At 38.9% G+C, this 16,858-nt stretch overlaps 1 protein-coding gene across 16 annotated transcripts in view; it reads left to right on the top strand.

Moving 5' to 3' along the window:
• The window catches only part of NCKAP5 (NCK associated protein 5), a 1,072,936-nt gene that overhangs the window by 944,869 nt on the left and 111,209 nt on the right, over window positions 1-16,858 (top strand). The window contains exon 16 of one of the 16 annotated variants that reach the window (XR_013172672.1): window positions 6,758-7,005. The exons of the other annotated variants lie outside the window; for them this stretch is intronic. The gene's annotated coding sequence lies outside the window, so the exon portion shown is untranslated. The remainder of the gene's footprint in view (window positions 1-6,757; window positions 7,006-16,858) is intronic. 16 annotated transcript variants of the gene reach the window in all.

The following is a 16,858-nucleotide window of genomic DNA, read 5'->3' as shown; positions in this document are numbered from 1 at the left end:
CCAAGAATATTAATTATAGTGGGCTCTCTCCCTAGAAAGATCTCTCCTGCCCCCCTAAGGATGTGTCTGAATTTCCCTCCCATTGGTAACTCCTTTGGGTGAAGGCACTAAAGGTCTTATTATAATATAATCTCTGGAAGGGACACACATTAAGTGTCACTGACAGTTGCCACCTTAGGAAGCAGTGCATTTCTCAGGCTAGGACCTGCAGGTCCCTGAAGGAATAAGCCATGGTGCTGGTACATTTTCCTGCCAGGGAATTGAGACAGACAGAAGGAAGGTTTTTGGCATATAGGAAAGCAAGGGTGGTGGGGGAATATGATAGATGAGGGAGCTATGCTGCCAGGGACAGGTAAAAATACAGCCCTAGAGAGTGTCATGAATTAAACCAGGTGTCAGAAGGGGAAAGGACCCATGAAAGATAAGGTATGGGATGCATTAAATGAATTTTGCCTTTTTTTCCCATGTTCTCCCAAAAAGTACTGTCATCAGGCACAATGTTGAGGCATCTGAAAAAACTGTCCAGAGACCAATTTTACAACAGTTCCCCCAGTTTTCCAAAGGTGGTTACTTCACGTAAGAAATGTATAAGAATGTGTGTGTTACTAATGACATAGGAAGGAATAGGTGAGAGTCAAAACAAAATCAAACAGCCTCAGCTCTGAAAACTGTCCAATGCAACAGAAAATACTGATAGAAAATAATATAATGATATATACTAATATTTACTATTAATTAAGAGATTTTTATATGCTGGGCACTGGCCTAGGTGTTTTACTGATTGTTACCTTGGTTTTAGCCTCACACCAACGCTGCAGGTTAGGTATTGTGATCAACATTTTGCAGATGAAGAAATGGATATTCTGAAAGGTTCTGAAAAGTTTTGTACCTTGCTCAGCAACATGGCTGGTGTGGTGGTAGAGCCAGTGTTCAAACCCTGATTAGCTCATAGTTATGAACTAAAATTAAATAAACCTTCAGGAATCCTAAATGACAATTATATATTTTGGTCAAATTTCAGGCCCTACAAACTAAGGATCCCTTAGTACAGTGTTTGACCATGAATTGCAAACTCAAATAAACCTCTGGGTCAATGACTGAGATAGGCTGAGTTTTACATGCACATTGTATATGTGTTTATGAGTAATGGGAATTTTGAGGAATGGAGAGAACATGACACATCCTAGGAAGACAGCTACTTCTCGGTTCCATTTGTCACCATATGTGAACAGGTCTTTCCATTTTTCAAGGAAAAGCCAGATATCTGGACTTCTGTGTGAAAAAAAAATGATTTTTTAAAAATGGGACTCAATTTTTAAAAAAGATGTCTCCAGGGACTTCCTTTCCTGGCAGTGTCTCATGTTAGAGGTTCAAAATACCAGCACACAATGACACACTGAAAAGTACAGGATTCATTATTTAAAAATGCATATTTTCTTAAATTCTCACATTAATTGTGAGAATATACATTCTTGCTGTTTAAACCAACCCAATGTGTGATATTCACCATAGCAACCTTGGAAAACTAAGATAAGTATCTACCCTTTTACATCAATACATGAGCCTATTTATCACAGTGCACCATTGATGAGGAAAGGATATTTCATGAAGATGAGGGTAACTAGTGCATTTGGTTGGCTCAAGGTAAAGTAACAGGGAATGAAGATGTGTTATATTTTAAAAGCCTAAATGTGAACATCCTAGTGATCTGATGATTTCTTCTTATAGGTTGGTCTTCTTTAAAAATCTCTTAGCCTGGAGGATAATGTATAAGTCAAAGGTACAGGCAAAGATTTTCTCAGAATTTAGGAACAACAAGAAAGCTTGAATCCATAATGGTTGGAGAGTGATATCACCAGCATTTGCACTGGCTGATGTATGCTAGGTGCTGGTGAGCTGGAACTAAGGTGGTCAACTGACCTAGTTTGCCCAGGACTTTTTTAGCACTGACAGTCTTGTGTCCCGGGAAACCCCTCAAACCTGGACAGGCTGGGATAATTTGTCACCCAAGCCTACTTTTAAAGAACTAAACTGTTGACAGAAATGAAAGGCTGAGGCTTGAGCAGCATGGAATGTTAGATCAAAGACATTCCTCTCTGTCCAGCATAAAACTAGACACCAAAGGGCAACAGCTACAAATTCACCCTATGAAGGGGGACTGTAGGCATAAATACCTGACACAGCCTCAGCTCAGACTTAACTCGAGCCAAAAGAAAGGAAAAAAAAAAAAGAAAAACGAAACTAAAATGTAGAAGTGTCTCCTCTGAAGATTCAGAATCATTGGCTCATACTCATGTAGGTCAGGGTTCTAATTTATTCTCTCTTTGGGTCCCCTGAATCTTCCAACTTGAAATTTTAAAAGAGTTCCATCTGTGCTTTTAAATACTACAGAGAAGAAACTTGGAATGAGAACTGATGAAACAAGAATGACAAAATATTAATTTTTTAAGCTGGACTATGGGTATGTGGGAAAACATTATGATATATTTTCTCTACTTTTGAGTATACTTGAAATTTACTACAATGAAAAGGTTTTTAAACTTTCACTTGAGTTAATAGTGTTCTTTGAAATCCAATATAAGCCAACTCAAGCCCTCTCTTAAAGAATTCCTCTAAACTTTACTTACAGATAAAGTTCCAGAGAAAATTAAATTCACAAGAGAAAAATCGCTAAAATCATGAGGATAAAAAATGGCTCATTAGTGAGCCTCAGAAAATACAAGTTACACAATGAGGACTGCAAAGACTTCAGAAGTAGGAATTATCCAATAAATAATATAAAATAAAAATATTTAATATGCTCAGACAAAAATGAAATAAAGTTAAGAAAAGGACAAAGAAATGACAAGTCAGATTTTGAAAAGGACCTAATAGAATTATAGGAAAAATTGGATTAGATTGTAGTTATCACAAAGAGAGAATTACTGAACTAGAATGTAGAACTCAAAAATTACACAAAATCTATCTCAGAAAAACTAGGAGATGGATAATATGAAAAAGAATTTACAACACATTATGGGAGAGGTGAGAAAATCCACACATATTTAATTGCAGCTCCAGAAGTATAGAATAGAATGAACAAGGTAGATATAATATTAAAAGACTTAATGGCTAAGAATTTTACAGAACTAAAGGAAGTCATCAATCCTCAGATTCAGGAAGTCAAATTAATCCCAGTCAAGATAATTAAAAAGAAAGCTACACTTAAGCATCTTGGTGAAAATGTAAAATACAAAAAATAAAATGAATATATTAGAAGAAATTAAAGAGAAAATACAGATGACCTTGTATGTAATGACAGAAAGACAGTGAACTTCTCTTCAGTGACAATGAAAGCCAGAAGACAATGGAATTGTGTCTTCAATGTACTGAGACAAAAATTATCATTCTAGTTAACACTTAGTGAAACTGTGCTTCAAAAAGAAAAGCAAATATAGAAAAACTGATTTTTTTACTCACAGATTGTTGCTAAAGTAACATCTAAAGAGGATATATGAGGCAGAAGTAAACTCTAGGAGGAAGATCTGAAGTATGAAGTACTAGGATAACTAATGAGAAAAGAAGTGGTAAACTTTCCTACTCTATATATAAATGAAAGTAGTATCTAATATAAGCTTCTGACATATATCAAAATAGAAATAAATCCTAGATAATAATAGAATATAATTTGGAAGGTGTGGTAAGAATTACAGTATTAGAAACTCCTTATATTATTGAGGAAGAGGATTAATATATGAACTTCAGAGTTTCTATATATATATATGCATGTTAAAATTTCTAAGATAACCACTAAAAAGATAGAAATAGTATATAAAATTTCCAAACTAGTAGAAAAACATGTGGGAAAGTGAAATGATAAGGAGAAACTCAATCCAAAAGAAAACATAAAAAATAAACAGTTTTTTTTTAGAAAAACTGAATAGCATAAAATGAGACAGTAGAAATAAATCTGAATATACAAGAATCTGCAATATAGACTAAAACTTCTAATTAAAAGCAAAGCTTATCAATAAGATTTAGCAGCTTAAAATTGATAAATCTAATGCACAAGAAAGTTAAACCTAACACACAGGAAAGTTAAAAGAAAAAGGACAGAAAAATAAATACTGTACAAATGTTTAAAAAATCTAGCATATCTATATTAATTACAGTATATATTCTGAACAAGTGTTTATCCAGCTTCAGGTTGCAGCCTCTATTAGTGAGTCATGAAATCAGTTTGGTGAGATAAAGCCAACATTTTTTTTTGTTTTTATTTCTTTTTCTTAATGAAAATATTAAAATACATCAGCTGTAGTAAGAAAAACTACATTGTAACATTTTGTTTACTTCATGTAGTTACATATACAGACATGTACTGATTGATCATGTAAAAATTAATTCATTACTGTGATTAGTAGTCAAAAAGTTTGAGAGCATTGTCCTAGAAAACCCCTTAACAAATATATCATGAGATACATATACCACAGTGATCATGGTGACAGTGTCACAGCAGCAAAAAATGGAAAACAGCCCAAATGTTTACCAGTAGTAGAATAGATAAATAAATTGAAGGATAGTCATTTTATGGAATACTACCCAGCAAAGAAAATTGATAAATTACAGCTGTATGTACTATCATAAATTAATTTCAAAACCATGTTGATTGGGAAAAGTCAATTGCAGTAGAATATTTAGAATATGATTCTACTGGTATAATGAGCAAAATTAAACAGTGTGATAAAAGACTATAGAAGCAAAAGACATAGCAAGGTAACATGAAAGTCAACAATATGGTTAGTTGATGGAGGAAGGTAGTGATGGGAGAGGAAAGGTGATTAGAGAGGGTTATGTGAGTGGCTTTAAAGTATTGTTAGAGTTCCTAAGGTAGGTTGTGTGTTGTTCTTTGATGATGATGATGATGAGGGTTATGAGTATTATTTAAATATAACTATGTTATATATTTACAGCCAGAGATTTGTAAATATATAAATTGCTTTGTATTTGCAGTATATTTCACAAAAGAAGCCAACCCACATCTATGACCTAATCCCGCCTTCAGATTGATGCCATTCATTTTGTGCCTGCCCTAATCTTGCTCCCGCCTCCCCTTAGGCCAACTTTTTAGCATCAGCAGCCAGAAGGGAGAGAAGGACAGAGCCTGACCCGCAATGTAAGGTTACAGGTCACTGGTTGTGTGTCAGAGGCCCAGGTGTGGAAGGAGGACTTTAGAAACAAGCTTATGGGCACCCTTTAGATTTTGATCTCTTTTTCCTTCCTCCTGAATATTACCAGAGATAATTCCTAGTTGGCCACACTGTCTGTGGTTAAAGTATAGTTAAAGCCAGTGATTCTTCATATGCCTGAGGGGAATAAAAATTTAGTGGCAGAGTAAGTGAAAGAGCCTTGCCACAGAGGAGTTTGTAGCTTTCCAGAAGTTCTCTGATCAAGCGTGGAAGGCCTTGTCCCTACTATAAGAACTCAATCATATCTACTTAATGAAAAACTGCTTCAATTAAAGTGAGACACACATTTCATCTGCTGGGATCCCCAATGATGTGTCCATTAAGTCTGACATGTTTGAGTAAATACATTAGCTTGAGAGAAGTGTAAAGTACTAGAAAGATAAATTAGATGAGACCTATGGTAAATTATGGAGATGAAAATTGAGTTGTGTAATGAAATATGCAACTGAGAATGAAAGAGGTGGGAAACAGATCTTGGGAACAGGGTGCTTGCACGAATCCCTATTCAAGACAGAAGGAAAAGGGGATGAGTTATAAAGGAAAACGTGTCAGTAAATCTCTTACAACATGGAGCTGATCTGGGCACTTTTAAATGAGTCATTGACATGCAACCAGGCCTTAATTGCTTCTAAAGAGGCATTTTTGAAAATGGTGTAGTGCCTGAGAAAATATCTTATCATGTCAGTGTTAATTCCTTTCATAAGCCCGTTGATAGAATTTGAGAAGAGTCATTTAGCAATCATCTTATCAGCGAAACAGTGCCTGCTCCACTCATTTTGCACATGATCAGATAAAAGGATGATGCTTGCTTTTGCCACCCTGGTAAAGCTAAAAGCTTTTCAGAAAGGGAGAAGAGCCAGCTGAGAGGTTACCAGGTTATGAAACATAGTCACAGGCTAGCTAGGAGCATTGAATCAATTTCCAATATGTTTCTCATGTAGCTTAAATCTATACTCTGGAGATGTTATTGTTTGATTATAAAAGCCAGCAGAATTTGAAGAGAGACTTTCATGCCAACGTGATAAACAGTTTCTGCCTATAACTCAATTGTGTCGACTCCCAAATGGAGGGGAAATATACTATAAGGTGACTTTCTGCCCATTTGAAACCCAGCCATGTGCTCTGCCTTCGGAGCCCGTTTGGAAGGATTCCTAGGTGTATAAGAACATGTTTGGAGTAGGCATTGCCTCCCTGCTTCCAAATGAATGCCTTGGATCTCCAAATATGCCAATTCCCCAACACCATTGACCAATTCATCACATGTTTCCCTGATATATTTATGTATGATTCAGCCATAAAACACATGTTTAAATAAGTCAGTCTCTTTACTATGGACCTCCTAATTTTAAGAAAGTGCTTCTCTTATCTGGGGTTACAACTGAATACAATTTTTAAAAGAGAAAACTGTTAAGAAGGAAGAAATAGTATTGTGCTAAGGAACAGAAGTGAGGGAAAGCTGGGAGTCAAGTTTGGAATTTTGTAACTTAGTAAAAAAACACTTCATTTCCCTATGTCTGCTTTTCCTCAACCAGAAGGTAAAAGACTTGTCCAAGGTATGCTGTTATGTTTCTTCTGGCTCAAACTTCTGTGACTCATTGAGAGAGTAGATCTACTACCTAAACTTCAGAATGTCTATCCATCTTAAATTCCCGCTTGTCATCAATCTATGAGAAGACAGTGGTTTCAAGTGTGGGATTTGATGACACCAGAGAAATTTCAAAGCTCATCCAATGACCTCGGCAGGATTAGACCTTATCTGTAATAGTAGCATCATCACCAGGTATTTGCCTAGTGTTTTGCATTTTTAGAAGTACCTTGTTGATTTCCTCAACAGTCTCATAGCATGGGTTGTGCAGTCATATAGGCCAAGGCGCCAGTCCTTGTTTTGCCACCTGTGTTAGTTAGATTCAGATGTCACCTTGGCCAGGTGAACGTGCCGCGTTCTATTGCTGTAGACATGAACCAACGACATGTGAAGCTCATCTGTCGCTGATTACATCTGCAGTCAGCTAGGAGGCTGGCCTGCTGCAATGAATGATGTTTGATTTAATTGGCTGAAAGCTTAAATGAGAGAGCTCAATGTAGCACAGCCCAAGCAGCTCAGCATACCTCATCTCAGAGCCCAGGCCTTTGGAGATGCAGAAAGGAATCATCCTGGGGAAAGTTGTTGGAACCAGAGGCCTAGAGAGAAGGCCAGCAGAGATTGCCCTGTGCCTTCCCATGCAAGAAAGAACCTCAGTTGAAAGTTAACTGCTCTCCTATGAAAAAATATGCATTAAATAAATCCCCTTTTATTGAAAGCCAGTCCATCTCTGGTGTGTTACATTCCAGCAGCTAGTAAAGTAGAACACCACCTAAGAGATTTTGCTACCTAAGCAAGTTACTGGACCTAAGTTATCATTCCTTTATCTACCAAATAAAGATACTACAAATACCCATCTTGAAATATCATTAAAAGCATTAAATTAATTTTTGTATGTGAGTGCTTCCACCATGCCAGGAACTCTCAAGAATTCAATTGTTGGTCATCTCTGTCATTGTAATTATTATCAGGAAAGATATGGATAAAGTATGAGTATTGACAGATATCCTCTTTCTGAAAGATGAGGAAAGTGAGGTGCAATGAGTTTCCATGTTGCTGGTTTGAAAGAATGTATGTCCCCTAGAAAACCCATGTTTTGATCAAAATTTGAAACTGTAATCAGATCATCTCCATGGAGATGTGATTTAATCAAGAGTGGTCATTAAGCTGGATTAGGTGATGACATGTCCCTACCCATTTGGGTGGGTCTTTATAAATTTCTGGAGTCTTATAAAAGAGGAAACATTTTGGAGAATGAAAAGGAGATTCAAAGAGAGTAGAGCAGAATGACATAATCATGAGAAGCAGAGTCCACCAGCCAGCGACCTTTGGAGATGAAGAAGGAAAATGCCTCCCAGGGAGCTTCATGAAACAGGAAGCCAGGAGAGAAAGCTAGCAGATGACACTGTGTTTGCCATATGCCTTTCCAGATGAGAGAGAAACTCTTACTGTGTTTGCCGTATGCCCTTCCACTTGAGAGAAAAACCCTGAATTTCATCAGCCTTCTTGAACCAAGGCATCTTCCCCTGGGTGCCTTATATTGGACATTTCTATAGACTTGTTTTAATTGGGACATTTTCTCAGCCTTAGAACTATGTTCTAGTTTGCTAGCTGCTGGAATGCAACACACCAGAGATGGATTGGCTTTTAATAAAAGATTTATTTTGTTAGTTCTTTAGAGGAAAGGCAGTTAACTTTCATCTGAGGTTCTTTCTTACGTGGGAAGGCTCAGGGTAATCTCTGCTGGCCTTCTCTCCAGGCCTCTGAATTCCAACAGCTTTCCCCGGGGTGATTTCTTTCTGCATCTCCAAAGGCCTGGGCTGAGCTGTGAGTGCTGAGATGAGGTACGCAGAGCTGCTTGGGCTGTGCTACATTGCACTCTCTCATTTAAGCACCAGCCAATTAAGTCAAACGTCATTCATTGCAGCAGGCACACCTCCTAGCCGACTGCAGGTGTAAATCGGCAACAGGTGAGGTTCACGTACCATTGGCTCATGTCCACAGCAACAGAACGAGGTGCCTTCACCTGGCCAAGTTGACAACTGAATCTAACTACCACAAACTATAGCAACTTACTAAATTCCCCTTTTTAAAAGCCATTCTGTTTCTGGTATATTGCATTCCGGCAGCTAGCAAACTAGAACACCATGCCTTGCCATATAATTGTGGTGACAGGATTCCTACTGACAACTAGAATGCCTTATCAATGGATGGACTTGGCTTTAGCAGTCTTTGGCCATAGGTTTCACAGATAGGGGAGATGCCTAAGACAGCCTTGTTTTTCCAGCCAGTTCTCAAATAGGACTCCCCTATCCCACCTCCTGCAAATGGCCTGGGCCACAACCTCCAGTCACGTGCAGGGTCTCACCTGAAACTGATACCTACTCACTGCCCTCCATCTCTTTTTCCAGACTGTCTTCCTGTGCTGTGTTAGAGCCACCTGACAAGTTCTAATCAGTAAGAAAGGGCTAAAGAGGAAAACCTATCACTTCTGTACAGATAGGAGTGAATCCATTTCATTTCCCAGCATTCAAACCTAAAGGCATAGGCATAAACCAAGTTCAGTTTCTTTACTAAGTATTTATTAAGCTATGACTCCATCCCAGGTATTGTGCCAGACCCTAGGCTTATAAAAATGGAGAATTTGGGGTCTCTGGATTCAGTGATTTTCTGGGATCTGATTGTGAACCTGAATCCTTATTCACATCTTTTTCTCAACTTTACTTAAGACTGAATCACTCATAATGTTTTTTCCTCAATACTGGACTCTGCAAGAAGGTCAATTTTCCTAGCCTTTTTTTTTTCTTGAGTTTCTTTGCACCTTGTTACCCACCCCCCCAAAAAATCTTGATGACTGTAGGTAATCTTATAATTGTTAGTAATCAAGAATTTATATACTGTAGTCATACCTAAATTATGTGAACTTATTCCTTTTGTCATGCTGGCAGAGGCAAATAATTTCTTTATAACAGATGGCCTGCAGAGCCGTTGTTTAAATGTCAAATCTTCTGCTGTTTATTGCCCTACTTCTTCAGGGAGATATTTGCATGTCAGCTTCTTGTGAGCACTTAGTCTGTGATGCAGAGGAGTTGGTAAGCTTGCCTAGAATCACTCCCTAATAAAACTGCTTAGATATGGCAATGACAGATGATATAACCATAACTTTATTTTTGATGACTATTAAATCCATGTGCCCTTGTTTTATTCTTAATGTTAATAAAAGTTTTATTCTAATTATTTACCATGTTTCTGAGGAATTTAATGACCTTTGGCAAGGATTCAAGGTCAAGTAAGTTATCGAGAGGCATAGGAAAGACCAATAGGAGAAGCAACCATAAAATACTGTTTCCAACAAAATACATCTCAGCCTTAACAGCTGCTGCCACTGGCTATGTAATTTGCAGGGCCCAGCAACAAAGAGGAAAGTTGTTACATTTTTAAGAATTTCAAAATGGTGATTGTGCAGGTCACAGGCAGTAGCAGCTGGCCCTGGCCACCACTCTAGTGACAGAAGCTTCACCCCTGGGCACACGTTGAGATAGGAATTCATGTCCCTGGGCTTTCCTATCCGAGTGGTAAGGGAGCTTGGTATTAGTCACCAACTGCCGTCACTGATTAGTTGAGCACTGCATTGGGGGCTGTTCCCTCAGGCAAATAGCTACTGTTACTGGCAACTGGCCGTTCAGCAAGAGCATACTCAAGTAGTAAGACCCCAGGGAGGTAGACGGGCCACCAGAAGGGTCCTGCACAATACCCAATTACCAAGGACCACCCTAGTTTCCAGAACTAGTGCCAAGTCCATTGGAAAGTGAGCTACCTTTTTGAGGGAGTACCTGATATTTCCCTTTTAAATATAACACACACACGTACACACACATCACAATCCTTTGCTTTCTCCCTGCTACTTAGCCACCTGTTTAATCAACCATTTCAACAGGTGGCAATTCCACCATATACTGAAAAACTAATGGACTGCATTCCTGTGTTCTTAAAATGCATGCACACTTGTATTCCAAATATTATGATCAGCGACTCTAGACAAACTCTTGTTCTTCCCTGAGCCTCCTTTGCTTCATCTGGGAAGTGGTCTTAGAATTCTCAGTCTGTTTCCACAAGTCTTGAGGAGTCTACACGCAGACAAATTTGTGGAAAGCAGTTTTAAAGCAATAATTACATTCATAAGTAATACAATGTCTAGTAAACCTTAGGTAGAGGTGGGGGTGGTGGATATTAGCAGGGTGTCTTCTATTGGGTCCATATTAAATAGGTCATCTTGTATCAGGGGCTTAAATAGGAGGGATAAGAACTTCTGGATTAGGAGATGTCCTTTCTTTCCCCCACCCCACCCCCATCCCCCTTTTGGTTCTTAATCATTACTCTGTGCCAGAAGTCTTATTACATATAGTTAGATTTTAACACAACGATTCAAATTTTAGCTAGTTATAGGAAGCAAATTACTGTCATCTGTCCAAGTGACTGAAGATTTCAGTTTGCTTCAACCAGACTAAAGGAAAACGGGAATCAAAAACACACTATCCTGTAAAGCGGGCAGGAAGCAGAGAGTGATCTTCAGATGCCAGCATTCAAATATCAGAGACACCCTTTACAGGGAGCCCTAGTAAAACCCCAGTTTAACTTTTCCAGTTATACGTGAGCAAGTAAAGCTGGACGTTTTAATCTAAACTAAATCTGAATTCAAAACTCATTTCTATATATGTATGACCTGAACTTCCTCATGGAAATGCCCAAGTTCCCCACACAGCCCCAGGGGGGCAAAGATGCCAGAGGCCTGGGCATGGGGGAAGAGCTTCGGGCCCCCAAAAGTCTGCATGCCTACACATTGCATATTTATTCATTACTCATTAATGGATCCCTATTACTGAGAATTTGTGTTTTAGAGCACAGCTCCTCAGAGGGCAAAAATGATGACTTTGGGTGTGCTCCTGCTGAAATCAGCGGGAGTTGCTTTCACATAGATAATTACACTAACTGGCCAGAATCATGGATGGCAATTAGCACACTGTGCACTTCATATGTTGAACAGCTCTAGAAGAAGATGGGGCTGCCTTGGAACCAGGCTTAAATGACCATCTTTCCCCCAAACCAGCATGTCAGAAATTCCGCAGTGTCTGGGGTCTGATTCTGAATTCATTCCAGGCTTTCATTTATAGATATTACCTGTAGAATGGTTATAAGGAAACTGCAAGAGGGAAGGTCGATCCAATGTGCATGAAATTAGGAATCTCTGTTGTTCACCAACCCCTGCGTGAGAACATGTCACCTAAGAGCCACATATGCATGTTGGCCTCAGCTTTATTTACTGCACAGGGATCTCAGAACCCAGACAGATTCTGCATCCAGCCTGTGAATCCTGCCAAGTTGAATGAAATGTCTCAGGATGATGGAGGCCTTGGAATAGGAGCAGGCAGAGGCTGTGGGGCACGTGCTTTGCTTCACAACGAACTAAACCCATTAGTGAATTTGTATGTACAAGGACAATAAACTCCACTTCCAGAGTGGAGGTTTACAGATACATGGAATAGGAGCTAAGATGAATTCTTCAGAAAAAGATGGGCTGAGCTATGTCATTAAGAGAGAAGTTTCTCTTTCCCCTGCCCACTTAAGCAGTTTTAGCTGTCACAAATCCTGGAAGCTCTGGCCTCTTCCGTTCAGCAGCAGTCCTCAATATCCTTCGGCCTCTGTCTCTGTTTTCCTCATGCTGCTCCATCCTTGCCTCTTCCTCTGTCTGCTGGGGTGCTTCCCTAAGTGTCCCGTGACTCCTTTGGACTTGCCAGAGACATTTTCAGATTGTATATCCTGTTGTTCTCTTAGTTGCCTTGGCTTTCTCCATCATCCCCCTTTCAGCAATGCTGTCCACTTTAGTTTCCCTTTCTACTTCTCCTGTAACTCTCTGTTCACATGCAAAATCTCCAAGCTCAGCGCCAGGCATTTCCAGCATGGTCTCCAGCATCAGGATTTCGTTCAGTTTCCGCAGCTCCTCTGTCTGCTTGCCACCATTACCCTGCCCCTATGCTCTTTCCCATCTCTAACACTGCTCCTTATTTTATTCCCCCCGCCCCAGACCCACCCATTATTGTACTTCCAATTTTCCATACCTGGAACAATGAAGTTTGTCTTTGACAACGTCTTTCGTCCTTCTCTCCTTGCCTCTGTGACTACACATTTTCTAAAGAATCAGTAGCACATTCAACATCATTCAACCTACTATGATAATGTTATTCTGTGGGAAGGCCAAGTTATGACATTTGCCCTCTATGCCACCAACACATATTCTTGATAACATCTTCTGAATTTTTATACATCAACCTTGGATCAAATTTGTTGCAGCTTCTCATCAGGTTTTCTGTCTAGTCTAGTTTACTTTTCCTGAGCGCCAAAGAAAGGTCAGAAGTATTAAAAAAAAAAAAAAAAATCAAGCCTAAAATGCCGTCAGAGGTGCTGAACTAATCCCTGAGCCTATACATCTGTCGTATAACTTCTCTAACTTTTCCAAAATCAGAATAATGCAAGGGAAACAGGACTGAACCTGGAGCCACTAAACCTACATTCCAGTTACAATTTTGCCCCTTTCTAATTGAGCAATGTGTTGCCTCTCCTCATCTGTAAACTGGATATACTGATTTTTTGCCTTCTCCAACTCAATGCAAGATTGTTGGGAATGAAAGGTGATGAAATTCAGGGCAGTATATTTTAAATGTAAAATGGGCCCAATGTGCACGGGGCTCCTTTTTACACCAGCTCCTAGGACTCAGTTAAATTTCTGAAGTCATGATTTTCTGCTGGGCCGTCACTATATCCATTCCTCCTGAAACTCTGGTTGAAACTCTGCCCCCATATAGCAGATAAGTTAGAGATATTTTTTCCCATGATATTTCTCTTGTATATCTTTTAAGGGAAAAGACACTAGCTTTGTGACACTCATGCTTTAAGAGCCCATAAACCAGGACCTTCTTATTAGATTTCTCATGGAGAATGAGTATGGGTGATGAGAGCCAAAAGGCCGGGAGGAGTGGTTTAATAGCACAATGATGGTAGCTGTTAAAAAAGAATCTGGAAAGGACAGTCTATCTGAGCATGAGATTATTCAGAAAGTGAGATTGAGTAGGAAGAAGAGAAGAAAATTACAGCATAGCAAAGAGAGTTTAAGCTGTACCAGACTGTATACTCATTTTAAATGATTGCTTTAGAGCCTCATTAGATGGAAATCCTGAAAACAACCTCCGGTTTTGGTTATAAATGGTTCACTAGAATCAATAATGGAATGGTAACTGAATTAGAAAAAATCATGATAAGGACCAGAGGAGGAAATGTAAAACATGACTATATTCTCAGCCACATCTTGCAATTTGGTCTAAAGCGGGAGAAAGGGGTAAAAACAGTAGTTGTAAAATAGTGGAAAACGCTCTAGACTGCTGTTCTGGCTGCTGTGTTTGTGTATCCGTGTAGGGATGGTCTCTGTGCATTTGTTTTCTCATCTGTAAAATGGAGGCAATCACAAACACCCAACACAGGGTTGCTGTAAAATCCAAGTGAAGTGATAACTAAGGAAGTAGATAGCAGTGTGACAGTTGGCTTCCCAGTATTAATTTCTATTCCAGAGGCAAATCAGCAACTAATTCAGGAACCCAGGCCTGGACCAGACAGTGGGTGGCATTCTCCTGGTTGCATGGATTGCAAGAATTAATTGGTGACTTATTTGGCTGATTTTCAAGGGAGAGAGAGTAATAAACAGTTGGCTTCCCCTCTCATCCCCGCCTAGACTTAGGAGTGTGCAGCTGGCCTAGTATGAAGCTACTACATCCAGCCCCTACCAGCCTGAAGATAAACCTAAGACCAAAAAAGGGCAGAGCAGAGAGAATTGTAGAGAAATGGAGGCAGAGCCCCTAAATTAAATTAAGACAATCCTGAAACTCACTCTGATTCTGGACTGAATTGATACATTGTGTTATCAATTTAACATGTTACTTTCCTCCCAGAGCATCCTTACTGATTCAGAGTGCTTGGTAAATGGAATATAGAAGGTACTGCTGCAGTCATGTAGCAGCCAAGCCTGTGAGCTTTGAGATTTGGTAGGCTGGGTCTACCCAAAGACCCTACTTAGAGCTACATGACCAAGGGCAAGTTTATTAACATCTCTAAACTTCACTCTCCTCATCAGTAAAATGGGAATTAATGAAACTATGCAAGCGAAGAGCTTGCCCAGTAGTAAGCAATCAGCTAATGTTGTTATGCTGCAGTAATATAAGATATAATGATGATCAAATGCATTTTCCCAGAGCATATATGTAGCTGTTTGTAAGAGCGTGAATGGCTTCGCTCCTTAAAGACCTTCTCTGCAATGGAGAGTCTAGACGTGCAGGCAGATACTCCAAGAATGGGTACCTTCTTCTCCAAGCTAAAGGGCTACTACCAGCTACAGAATCCCTGGCATGCTCTTTGAAAATGGGAATCCCCAACCCTCCTGGGAGGGAGAGAGCCTGAGCTTTGGAGTCAGGATGGCACTCTGTCAAGTGACCATCTTCACTTCTCAGTGCTTTGTTTTCCTCCTCTGTAAAATGGGGATAATAATAGCTACTTCACAAGATTGTTGAAAGGATTTAAGAGTACACAAAGCTCTTTATGAGCTGCCTTGATCTGGGATTGAGGAAGGACCCAGTCCTGCTCCCTGGTGACACCTGAAGACTCTTTCTTGCTGACACCACTTTCAGATGCTCCTTTTACCTGTTCAGGGGCATACCTGGGGAAGTCCCTCTGTTCAACACTGTTCAACTAGAGTTTCACTTTAGGTGTTTGGTAAATCTTTATTGCCAGGTTGTGTATTTAAAATCAGATATGTCAAGGAACGTTTAATATACTGTAAAATTCACCCTTTTTAAGTGTATAGTTCAGAGCATTTTGACATTTGTGTAATCACTGCCGCTTTCAAGACAGAGAACATTTTTTATCACCCCCAAATATTTCCTCCAGCCTCTTTGCAATCATTTCTCTCTCAGTAGTGCTGCTCACAGGCAACCACTCATCTGCTGTCTATCACTGTAATTTTGCCTTTTCTAGAAATCCATGTATATGGAATTAATCACACAATATTTTGGTTTGGTTATAATCTTTTTGAAGAACCATCCATGTTGTTGCATGTATCAGCAGGTTTGTTGGTTTTTTATTGCTGAACATTATTCTATTGTATGGAATTTGTTCACCAACTAATGGGACATTTGGGTTGTGTCCAGTTTGGGCTATTAAGCATAGAGCTATTAACATTTATGTATAAGTCTTTGGATGGAAGAATAAATCCTTTTCTCCTTGGTAAAAGCATAGTCTTACCATTGAGTCACATGATGATGATGTGCTTAACAACTGTATAAGAAACTGCCAGATGGTCTTCCAAAGTAGTTTTACCATTTTGTACTGCCACCAATAATAAATGAGAGCCCTACTTCCTCCACATCCTCACTAACATTTAGTATTGTCTGTCCTTTTAATTTTAGCTATTTTTATTGGAATATAGTGATATCTTATTGTGGTCTTTATTTGCATCTACCTAATGACTAGTGATATTGAGCATCTTTTTCCGGGTATATTTGCCATCCATATATTCTCTTTGGTGAAGTTTCATTCAAATTTTTTTTTTCAGTTTAGTATTGGGTTGCTTATTTTCTTATTATTAAGTTATAAGAATTCTTTCTATTCTGGACGCAAGACCCTAATTAGTTTATTTTTTTTCCTATTTCTTGCCAGTATGTTTTTTGCCTCTTAATTTTCTTAGCAGTGTCTTTGAAGAAATTTGATCACGTCTAATTTTTCGTTTTTTCCTATTACATTTCATGTATTTGTATTCATTCTTTCTTAGGAAATTACCTAATCCAATATCACAGATAATTTTTCTGGTTTCTTCCAGAAGTTTTATGGTTTTTACTGTTATGTTTATGCCTATTGCATTAATTTTTGTATATAATATAAGGATGAATTCCATTTTTCTCCATATGGATATTCAGTGTTTCCAGAACCATTAAAAGCCTGTGTTTCCCTCATC

This window comes from Tamandua tetradactyla, chromosome 3 (genome assembly GCF_023851605.1).
Source record: "Tamandua tetradactyla isolate mTamTet1 chromosome 3, mTamTet1.pri, whole genome shotgun sequence".
Taxonomy (NCBI): domain Eukaryota; kingdom Metazoa; phylum Chordata; class Mammalia; order Pilosa; family Myrmecophagidae; genus Tamandua; species Tamandua tetradactyla.
This window is presented reverse-complemented; position numbering and strand designations above follow the sequence as displayed.